Source organism: Elephas maximus, chromosome 1 (assembly GCF_024166365.1).
Source record: "Elephas maximus indicus isolate mEleMax1 chromosome 1, mEleMax1 primary haplotype, whole genome shotgun sequence".
Classification (NCBI taxonomy): domain Eukaryota; kingdom Metazoa; phylum Chordata; class Mammalia; order Proboscidea; family Elephantidae; genus Elephas; species Elephas maximus.
Window position 1 is genome coordinate 220667232 of NC_064819.1, and position 9731 is coordinate 220676962.

The following is a 9731-nucleotide window of genomic DNA, read 5'->3' on the forward strand; positions in this document are numbered from 1 at the left end:
CATTTAACGCCAAGGGCATCTTGGTCTCCAGATAGACCACTCAACTCTTAAAGAGTAAGGAAAGCTGGGACCCAGTTCAAGAATCTCCACAGATAAATCTGTAACCTTGGGATAGTCCCATGCCTTTTTCGTAGCTTTTATTCCCCTGCCTTGTTGAATGAAGGTAATTAATGTTCAGCCAACCTCACAGAGATGTGAGGATTAATGTGAAACGATCTGAGCCAGCCCCTTCTGTCGCTCGGAGCTGTCGTACCCCAAAACAGCATCAGGTTTTTGCAAGAATGGGTTTTGGGGCATTTTTCTTAACAGTGTTAATAACAGGTAAGTTTGTTATTTCTCTGGATTGGTCTAGGGACATCTCCATGGATCCGAATTTGATGCTTCAGTCACTGAGGTTGAATTGTTTCCCCTTTTAATGTCAAGAGATTGGTCACTTTGCAAAGATGAAAAAACTATAGAAGGCTGACGTGAAGATCAGGTGTACATCTGCCGCATGTCCAGCTATCTGAAGAATGTACGTTTTATGACGGAGTAGAACTGATTATTTCTCCAGGAAAATAAACACTTTCTTCAAAGGACTTACTCCAGTGTTTGCATATCTGTATATTTGTTTCATGCCTAAAATTAAGTCACGATACCCTTCTGCCTAGTGCCTCCTTCTCTGTGGATCCCCTTCTTTACCTCCTTTTGCTTCCTCTTCTCTTCCCGGGACAGGACTACATCTTTCCTGCAGCCCCAGCTACATAACAATCTTTACAATTTATTGATCTTTGTTCCAGAAATGTTTATTGATCCTCATAGTACCGTGAAGAAATATTGTAGTATCTTCAGCATGAGAATGCTTTCCAGAGGTCACAAAAGGTAAAACCCTCACTTCCACTTTGGAGCCCCATCCTGAGGCCTTAGGCTTGGCGCCCTTGCACAGCATCCTAACTGGCATCCCTACCTTCAGGCTCGTTCTTTTACCTCGCACATGGCAGCTAGACTGAGGGTGTACCACCAGGTCCACCGTGCTCCTGCTCAGAAATACTGTCACCCCATTATTTCAGCATAAAACCGAACTTCACTGGGCTTGTTTGTAAGATTCTGCCCCTTACCTACCTCTTCATCGTTTGTCACTTTCCAACAGAATTCTGTTATAACTAAATTGGCCTGAGTACTTCCCAGGATAGACCTTGCACAAATCACCAATGTACTTTTGTCCATCCCATTTCCCCTGTCTTGAAAATTCCTTCAGTAATCAGGTCAAGAAGCAAGGTTATGAAGCCTTACCAAACTGCACTTGCCATATTTTGTGCCTGTTTGGCATTCGTTTCTACTCAGACCTCTTTCTGTTTATACATACGCTGACACGGTAGGTATTAGGACCTATTTGTGTCCCCACAGTAAATACCTGGGTGCACAGTGGTTAGGAGTCGTTGAGTCTCTTTCAACTGATAGCGACCCTCTGTACAATAGAACAAAATACTGCCCGATCTTGCAGCATCCTCACAATCATGCTTGAGCTAATTGTTGTAGCCTCTGTGTCAGTCCATCTCCTCAGAGCATCTTTCTCTCTCTAGTTGGCCTTCTGCCAAGCATGATGTCCACCAGGGATTAATCCCTTCTGATGGCATGCAAAGTATGTGAGACAAAGTCTCACCATCCTTGCCTCTAAGGAGCATTCTGGCTGTACTTTTCAGACAGATGTGTTCATTTTTCTGGCAGTCCCTGGTATATTCAGTATTCTTCACCAGCACCATAATTGAAAGCTGTCAGTTCTTCAGTCTTCCCTATCCATTGCCCAGCTTTTGCATGCATATGAGGTGATTGAAAACAACACGGCTTGGGGCAGGAGCACCTTAGTCCTTAAAGTGACATGTTAGTTTTTTAATGCTTTAAAGAGGTCTTTTGCAATATATTTGCCCAATGCAATACATCCTTTGATTTCTTGATGGCTGCTTCTGTGGGCATTGATTTTGAATCCAAGTAAAATGAAATCCCTGACAACTTCAGTCTTTTCTCCATTTTTCATGATGTCACTTAATTGGTCCAGTTGTGAGGATTTTTGTTTTCTTTATGTTGAGGTGTAATGCATACTGAAGGGTGTAGTCCTTAATCTTCATCAGTAAGTGCTTCAGTTCTTCATTTTCAGCAAGCAAGTTTGTGTCATTGCATATGGAAGTTGGTTAGTCTTCCTCCAATCCTGTTGTCACATTCTTCATATAGTCTAGTTTTTCAGATTATTTGCTCAGCACACAGATTGAATAAATACGGTGAAAGGATATAACCCTGATGCACACCTTTCCTGATTATAAACCACACAGCATCCCCTTGTTCTGTTTGAATCACTGCCTCTTGGCCTATATACAGGTTCCTTGTGAGCACAATTCAGTGTTCTGGAATTCTCATTCTTCGCAATGTTACCCATAATTTGTTATGATCCACACAGTCGAATGCCTTTGCGTAGTCAATAAAACAGGCAGACATCTTTCTGGTGTTCTCTGCTTCAGCCAGGATCGATTTGATACTGACAATGATATCCCTGGTTCCATGTCCTCTTCTGAATCCAGCTTGAAATTCTGGCAGTCTCCTGTAGACCTACTGCTGTAACTGCTTTTGAATGACTTTCAGCAAAATTTTACATGTGTGTGATATTGATATTCAATAATTTCCACATTCTGTTGGATCACCTTTCTTTGGAATAGGCATAAACATGGATCTCTTCCAGTCAGTTGGCCAGGTAGCTGTCTTCCACATTTCTTGGCATAGACAAGTGATCACCTCCAGCACTGCATCCGCTGTTGAAACAATTGGTATTCCGCCAGTTCCTGGAGACTTGTTTTTCACCAATGCCTTCAGTACATCTTGAGCTTCTTCAGTATCAATAGATCCTGATCATATGCTACCTCCTGAAATGATTGAACATCGATTCCTTCTATCTTCTTTTGATGCTTCTTGTGTTGTTCAGTATTTTGCCCATAGAATCCTTCAATATTGCAACTCAAGGCTTGAGTTTTTTCTTCAGATCTTTCAGCTTGAGAAATGCCAAGTGTGTTCTTCTCTTTTGGTTTTGTAACTCCAGGTCTTTGCACATTTCCTTATAATACTTTATTTTCTCAAGCCACCCTTTGAAGCCTTCTGTTCCACTCTTTTACTTCATCATTTCTTCCCTTCACTTTAGCTACTCCATGTTCAAGAGCAACTCTCAGAGTCTCTTCTGACATCCATTTTGGTCTTTTATTTCTTTCCTGTCTTTATAATGACCTCTTGCTTTCTTCATGCATGATGTCCTTATGTCATTCCACAACTTGTCTGGTCTTGGGACATTAGTGTTCAGTGTGTCAAATCTGTTCTCAAGTTATCTCTGAATTCAGGTTGGATATGCTCAGGGTCGTAGTCTGACTCTCGAGGACTCTTTCTAATTTTCTTCAGCTTCCACTTGAACTTGCATATGAGCAGTTGATGGTCTGTTCCACAGTCAGCTCCTGACCTTGCTCTGACTGATATTGAGCTTTTTTCCATTGCCTCTCCACAGATGTAGTCAGTTCAATTCTTGTGTATTCCATCTGGCGAGATCCACATGTATTTGCCATAAATTTATGTTGTTGAAAAAAGGTATTTGCAACGAAGAAGTTGTTTCTCTTGCAAAATTCTATCATGTCATGTCCAGCGTCGTTGCTATCACCAAGGCCATATTTTCCAACTACCAGTCCTTCTTCATTTCCAACTTTTGCATTCCAGTTGCCAGTAATTATCAATGCATCTTGATTGCATGTTTGATCAATTTCAGACTGCAGAAGTTGATAAAAGTCTTCCGTTTCTTCATCTTTGGCCTTAGTGGTTGGTGCATAAATTTGAATAATAGTCATATTCATTGGTCTTCCTTGTAGGTGTATGGATATTATCCAATCACTGACAGCATTGTACTTCAGGATAGATCTTGAAATGTTCTTTTTGACAATGAATGGGATGCCATTCCTCTTCAATTTGTCATTCCCAACATAGCAGACCAGATGATTGTCTGATTCCAAACGGCCATTGCCAGTCTATTTCAGCTCGCTAATGCCTAGGATATCAATGTTTATGGGTTCTGTTTCATTTTTGACAGTTTCCAATTTTCCTAGATTCATACTTTGTACATTCCATGTTGCAATTATTAATGGATGTTTGCAGCTGTTCTCATTTTGAGTCATGGCACATCAGCAAATGAAGGTCCTGTGAGCTTGGCTCCATCCATGTCATTAAGGTCGGCTCTCCTGTGAGGAAGTAGCTCTTCCCCAGTCGTATGTGGAGCACCTTCTGACCTGAGAGGCTCATCTTCTGGCACTATATCAGGCAATGTGCCTCCGCTATTCATAAGGTTTTCACTGGCTAATTTTTTCCAGAAGTAGACCTTCAAGACCTTCTTCCTAGTTTGTCTTAGTCTGGAAGTTCAGCTGAAACCTGTCCACCATCAGTGACTCTGCTGGTATTTGAATACTGGTGGCATAGCTTCCAGAATTACAGCAACACACAAGCCCCCACAGTATGACAAACTGACAGACGTGTAGGGGTGATGCATATTAAGAGGTCAGTAATAACAGGTGGTGATGATTCTTAAGTTGAATGCCAAGTTAATGTCTAATGTTTATTCAAGTTAACCAGTGGATAAAGCCGTTCTGAACTTAATGTATGTTTTCCCATAGAATCAATAATACAAATGATGGCTTCCCAGACCAGACCATTGGTTAACTGGAAAGCTCTGCATTTAAAATACTGAAATAAGGCACAGCACTATTGGGAGACTGGTAAATATAACAACAAAACTAAGAATATTTTAATTCTCTTCTATGTGGTGCTGAAGGAGGATGGGGAAGTAAAGGCCTTTGTGGTTATTCTGGAGAATTCAGAAAGTGGCTTTCGAAATTGATGCTCCTGATTCTGTTACTTCAGGTTTCACTTCAAAGCTTAAAATTCGCCTCTTGGATAATGCTGTTTGAGTGACTTCTCATTCTTCAACATGATGAGGGTCATTTTTTTTTTTTTTTAACTAATTGAAGTAGAGAAAATTGGCCAAAAGGAGTGGAAAGAGAGAAGAAAACTGAATGCAAAGAGTGTAATAACCCTTACTGTCCCCTGCTGCAAGAAAGATGGATGAGAAGAGAGGCTTCTCACTAAAGGAAGAACAGCAGAGAGCAGGGTGGTGGTTGGTAGTCGTTAATCGGCTCATGGCAACCCCAAGTGTGCAAAGTAGAACTGTGCTCCACAGGGTTTTCAAGACTGTGACCTTTTGGACCCACATGGACAGCCCTGTTCTCCAAGGCACCTCCAGATGAATCCGAACTTCCAAGCTTTTGTACTTAACTCTCTGTGCCACTCAATGTATTTGTAAATAGGGTACAATGAATGACGTGAAACAAGCCTAAGTCTTATTACATGAATTGCTTATAAGCTTATCTACTACCTTCTTGGTTTTTAATGTAATTCTTCCACATACGTGTTACTGAAGTGTCAGATTCTTTTCATAGTAGAACACTATGTACACCTTAGAACTGTGATTTACTAACCCAGGCAACTGAGCTCCGCTAAACTAATGAATAAGAAGCACTGCGTGCATTTTCATTCCAAAATTCACTCATGAATGATAACGTGATTTTTGTTATGATTGTGATATGCCCCAGTGTGTAATTCTATTTAATATCAAGTAGCAAAACCTCATCATATCTAAAGCTAAAGAGTCACAGACATCTTACTTGAAAATTTCCAGTATACTGTTGGTAGCTTGTATTTTATTTAAAACTTATTTCATATTAGTATATATACCAGTTCCTCTAATATATATTGCCACATATCTGGACAGTTTCCTTGGCAAATCCTAACACTATTAATGCTAGAGAAAGATACCTGCTTGAGGCCACCCTGTGTTGGGAGCAATGTGTTGTCTTTTGGGGAGTTCAGTGTACATGAGTCGCTTGGGAAGTGGTCAAGTGGACAAATACTCTGCTGTGTATATGCCAAGATCAGTGCTATCGCAGTACTTTGGTTTCTCTAGTCCTTCTAAAGGACCGTTCTTTCTTAGGGAGGGAAGAAGTCCCCTGTCCTGGGAGTATTCACACTCCCACCGCTGTTACTACCTGATGTTCCATGAGGATTGCCAGGCTCAAGGATGGACACCCTGTGGGCATGGCTGCTGGCCTTTTCACAGCTTGAACTCCACAGTACAAGCATGTACTCCAGGAAGCTGCCCACCTTTTGCTTTCATTAAAATATTCATCTAATTCTAGTCATTCTCTTGTATACAAAATAAATATCTCTGGTTACACATACTAGGCGGCATCTGATGCTGTTTACACATCACCAACAACTATCAGATGTTTCTACCGTCTGGAATTCAGCCTGGATTTAGCATTTCCTCTCTTATGTATTCATTCATAGTGCAGTCCTATGAGCCCAGCACACTCCTGAGCTCTGGAGACACATCAGTGAACGGGAGCAATGTTTCCCTGTGCTCCCTGTCCCCCGCTTCCTCTCCTGGGTGAAGGGCTGACTGCTTGCCATCTGTCTTATTATCTCCATTCTGTATATGCTGCTCAATTCCTTTGAGTGGTCTTTTTATAGTTTAATTTCAGATGTTCTCGTTAGGAGTATATGCTCGGATTCAGAAGAATAAAATTCTAAATGTGAACAAATCTTATCTTTGCTAACAAACTATAAGTTTAAAACTTTAATGCTTTCCTAGGTTCTGCTTTGGTGATATACTAGAGGGCCTCATTACTCAAGGACTGTTGCTAAATGCTCAAAAAATATCTTTTAATCATTTCAGTACAGTTTTGTTGTTGTTAGGTGCCGTTGAGTCGGTTCCGACTCATAGCAACCCTATGCACAACAGAACGAAACACTGCCTGGTCCTGCACCTTCTCACAATTGTTGTTATGCTTGAGCCCATTGTTGCAGCCACTGTCAATCCACCTCATTGACAGTCTTCCTCTTTTACGCTGACCCTGTACTTTACCAAGCATGATGTCCTTCTCCAGGGACTGATCCCTCCTGACAACATGTCCAAAGTATGTAAGATGCAGTCTCGCCATCCTTGCTTCTAAGGAGCATTCTGGCCACACTTCCTCCAAGACAAAATCCTTGACAACTTCAATATTTTCTCTGTTTATCATGATGTTGCTTATTGATCCAGTTGTGAGGATTTTTGTTTTCTTTATGTTGAGGTGTAATCCATACTGAAGGCTGTGGTCTTTGATCTTCATTAGTAAGTACTTCAAGTCCTCTTCACTTTCAGCAAGTAAGGTTGTGTCATCTGCATAATGCCGGTTGTTAATGAGTCTTCCTCCAAACCTGATGCCCCGTTCTTCTTCATATAGTCTAGCTTCTTGGATTATTTGCTCAACATACAGATTGAATAGGTATGGTGAAAGAATACAATCCTGATGCACACCTTTCAGCTTGAGAAACATCGAGCGTGTTCTTCCCTTTTGGCTTTCTATCTCCAGCTCTTTGCACATGTCATTATAATACTATGTCTTCTCGAGCTGCCCTTTGCAATCTCCTGTTCAGTTCTTTTACTTCGTCATTTCTTCCTTCTACTTTAGCTGCTCGACACTCAAGAGCAAGTTTCAGAGTCTCTTCTGACACCCATCTTGGTTTATTCTTTCTTTCCTGTCTTTTCAATGACCTCGTGCTTTCTTCATGTATGACGTTTTTGATGTCATTCCACAACTCATCTGATCTTTGGTCATTAGTGTTCAACGCGTCAAATCTATTCTTGAGATGGTCTCTAAATTCAGGTGGGATATACTCAAGGTCGTATTTCAGTTCTCGCAGGCTTGCTCTGATTTTCTTCAGTTTCAACTTGAACTTGCATATGAGCAATTGCTGGTCTGTTCTGCAGTCGGCGCCTGGCCTTGTTCTGACTGATAATATTGAGCTTTTCCATCTTTTCTCTCCACAGATGTAGTCAATTTGATTTCTGTGTGTTCCATCTGGCAAGGTGCATGTGTATAAAAAAAATAGTCTCTGTTTATGTTGGTGAAAAAAGGTATTTGTAACGAAGAAGTCGTTAGTCTTGCAAAATTCTATCATTTGATCTCCGGCATTGTTTCTGTCATCAAGGCCATATTTTCCAACTACCGGTCCTTCTTCTTTGTTTCCAACTTCGCATTCCAATCACCAGTAATTATCAATGCATCCTGATTGCATGTTCGATCAATTTCAGATTGTAGTTGCTGATAAAATTCTTCAGTTTCTTTATCTTTGGCCTTAGTGGTTGGTGCGTAAATTTGAATAATAGTCATATTAACTGGTCTTCTTTGTAGGCATATGGATATTATCCTATCACTATCAGCATTGCACTTCAGGATAGATTTTGAAACGTTCTTTTTGATGACGACTGCAACACCATTCCTCTTCAAGTTGTCACTCCCAGCATAGTAGACTATATGATTGTCTGATTAAAAATAGCCAATACCAGTCCATTTCCGCTCACTAATGCCTAGAATATCGATGTTCATGTGTTCCATTTCATTTTTGACGATTTCCAATTTTCCTAGATTCATATTTGGTATGTTCCAGGTTCCGATTATTAATGGATGTTTGCAGCTGTTTCTTCTCATTTTGAGTCGTGCCACATCAGCAAATGAAGGTCCCGAAAGCTTTACTCCATCCACGTCATTAAGGTCGACCGTACTTTGAGGAGGCAGCTCTTCCCCAGTCATCTTTTGAGAGCCTCCCAACCTGGAGGGCTCATCTTCCAGCACTATATCAGACAATGTTCCGCTTCTATTCATAAGGTTTTCACTGGCTAATGCTTTTCAGAAATAGCCTGCCGGGTCCTTCTTCCTACTCTCTCTTAGTCTGGGAGCTCAACTGAAACCTGTCTTCTGTGGGTGACCCTGCTCATATCTGAATACTGGTGGCATAGCTTCCAGCATCACAGCAACACACAAGCCCCCACAGTACAACAAACTGACAGACACGTGGGGGAGTACAGTTTTAGTTGTCGTTTTGTCACTACTGCTCTTGTTGAGGCCAGAGTGGAAAGGGAAATGGCCAACTAAACAGCTTTGGAGTCACACTCCCTAAAGACTGGTGTTCTTTGCTGTAGATACTGAGCTAGTTTTATCTTACGCTTGTGATGTGCATAGCAAATTCGATTTTCTTTGTTTTTAAGCTGGATGGATTTCTATATCTGACACCATTTTTCTTTTTTTTTTTCTTTAAATTATCTTTTTAATAGGGAAGAGGGAACCAAAGGGATCTCAAAAAGATTATTCCATTCCACCTTAAAGCCTGTGCCACAGAGGGAGACAATTCAAGTGTGGTTTCTTTACTTGGGCTCCACTTCCTCGCTTTCTAATCAACGCCCAGGGAAGCAGCAGTCAAGAAATCAAACGATGTATTGCATTTGGCAAATCTGCACCAAAAGGCCTCTTTAAAGTGTTAAAAAGCAAAGATGTCACCTTGCAGACTAATATGTGCCTGACCAAAGTCACGGTATTTTCAGTCGCCTCATCTACGTGTGGAAGTTGGACAGTGAATAAACCAAAACACCGAACCAGTTGCAGTGGAGTCGATTCCGGCTCCTAGCGACTCTATAGGACAGGGTAGAACTGCCCCGTAGGGTTTCCAAGGAGGGTCTGGTGGATTCGAACTGCCAATCTTTTGGTTAGCAGCTATAGCACTTAACCATTACACCACCAGGGTTTCCCTGGACAATGAATAAGGAAGACCAAAGAAGAATTGATGCATTTGACTTATGCTGT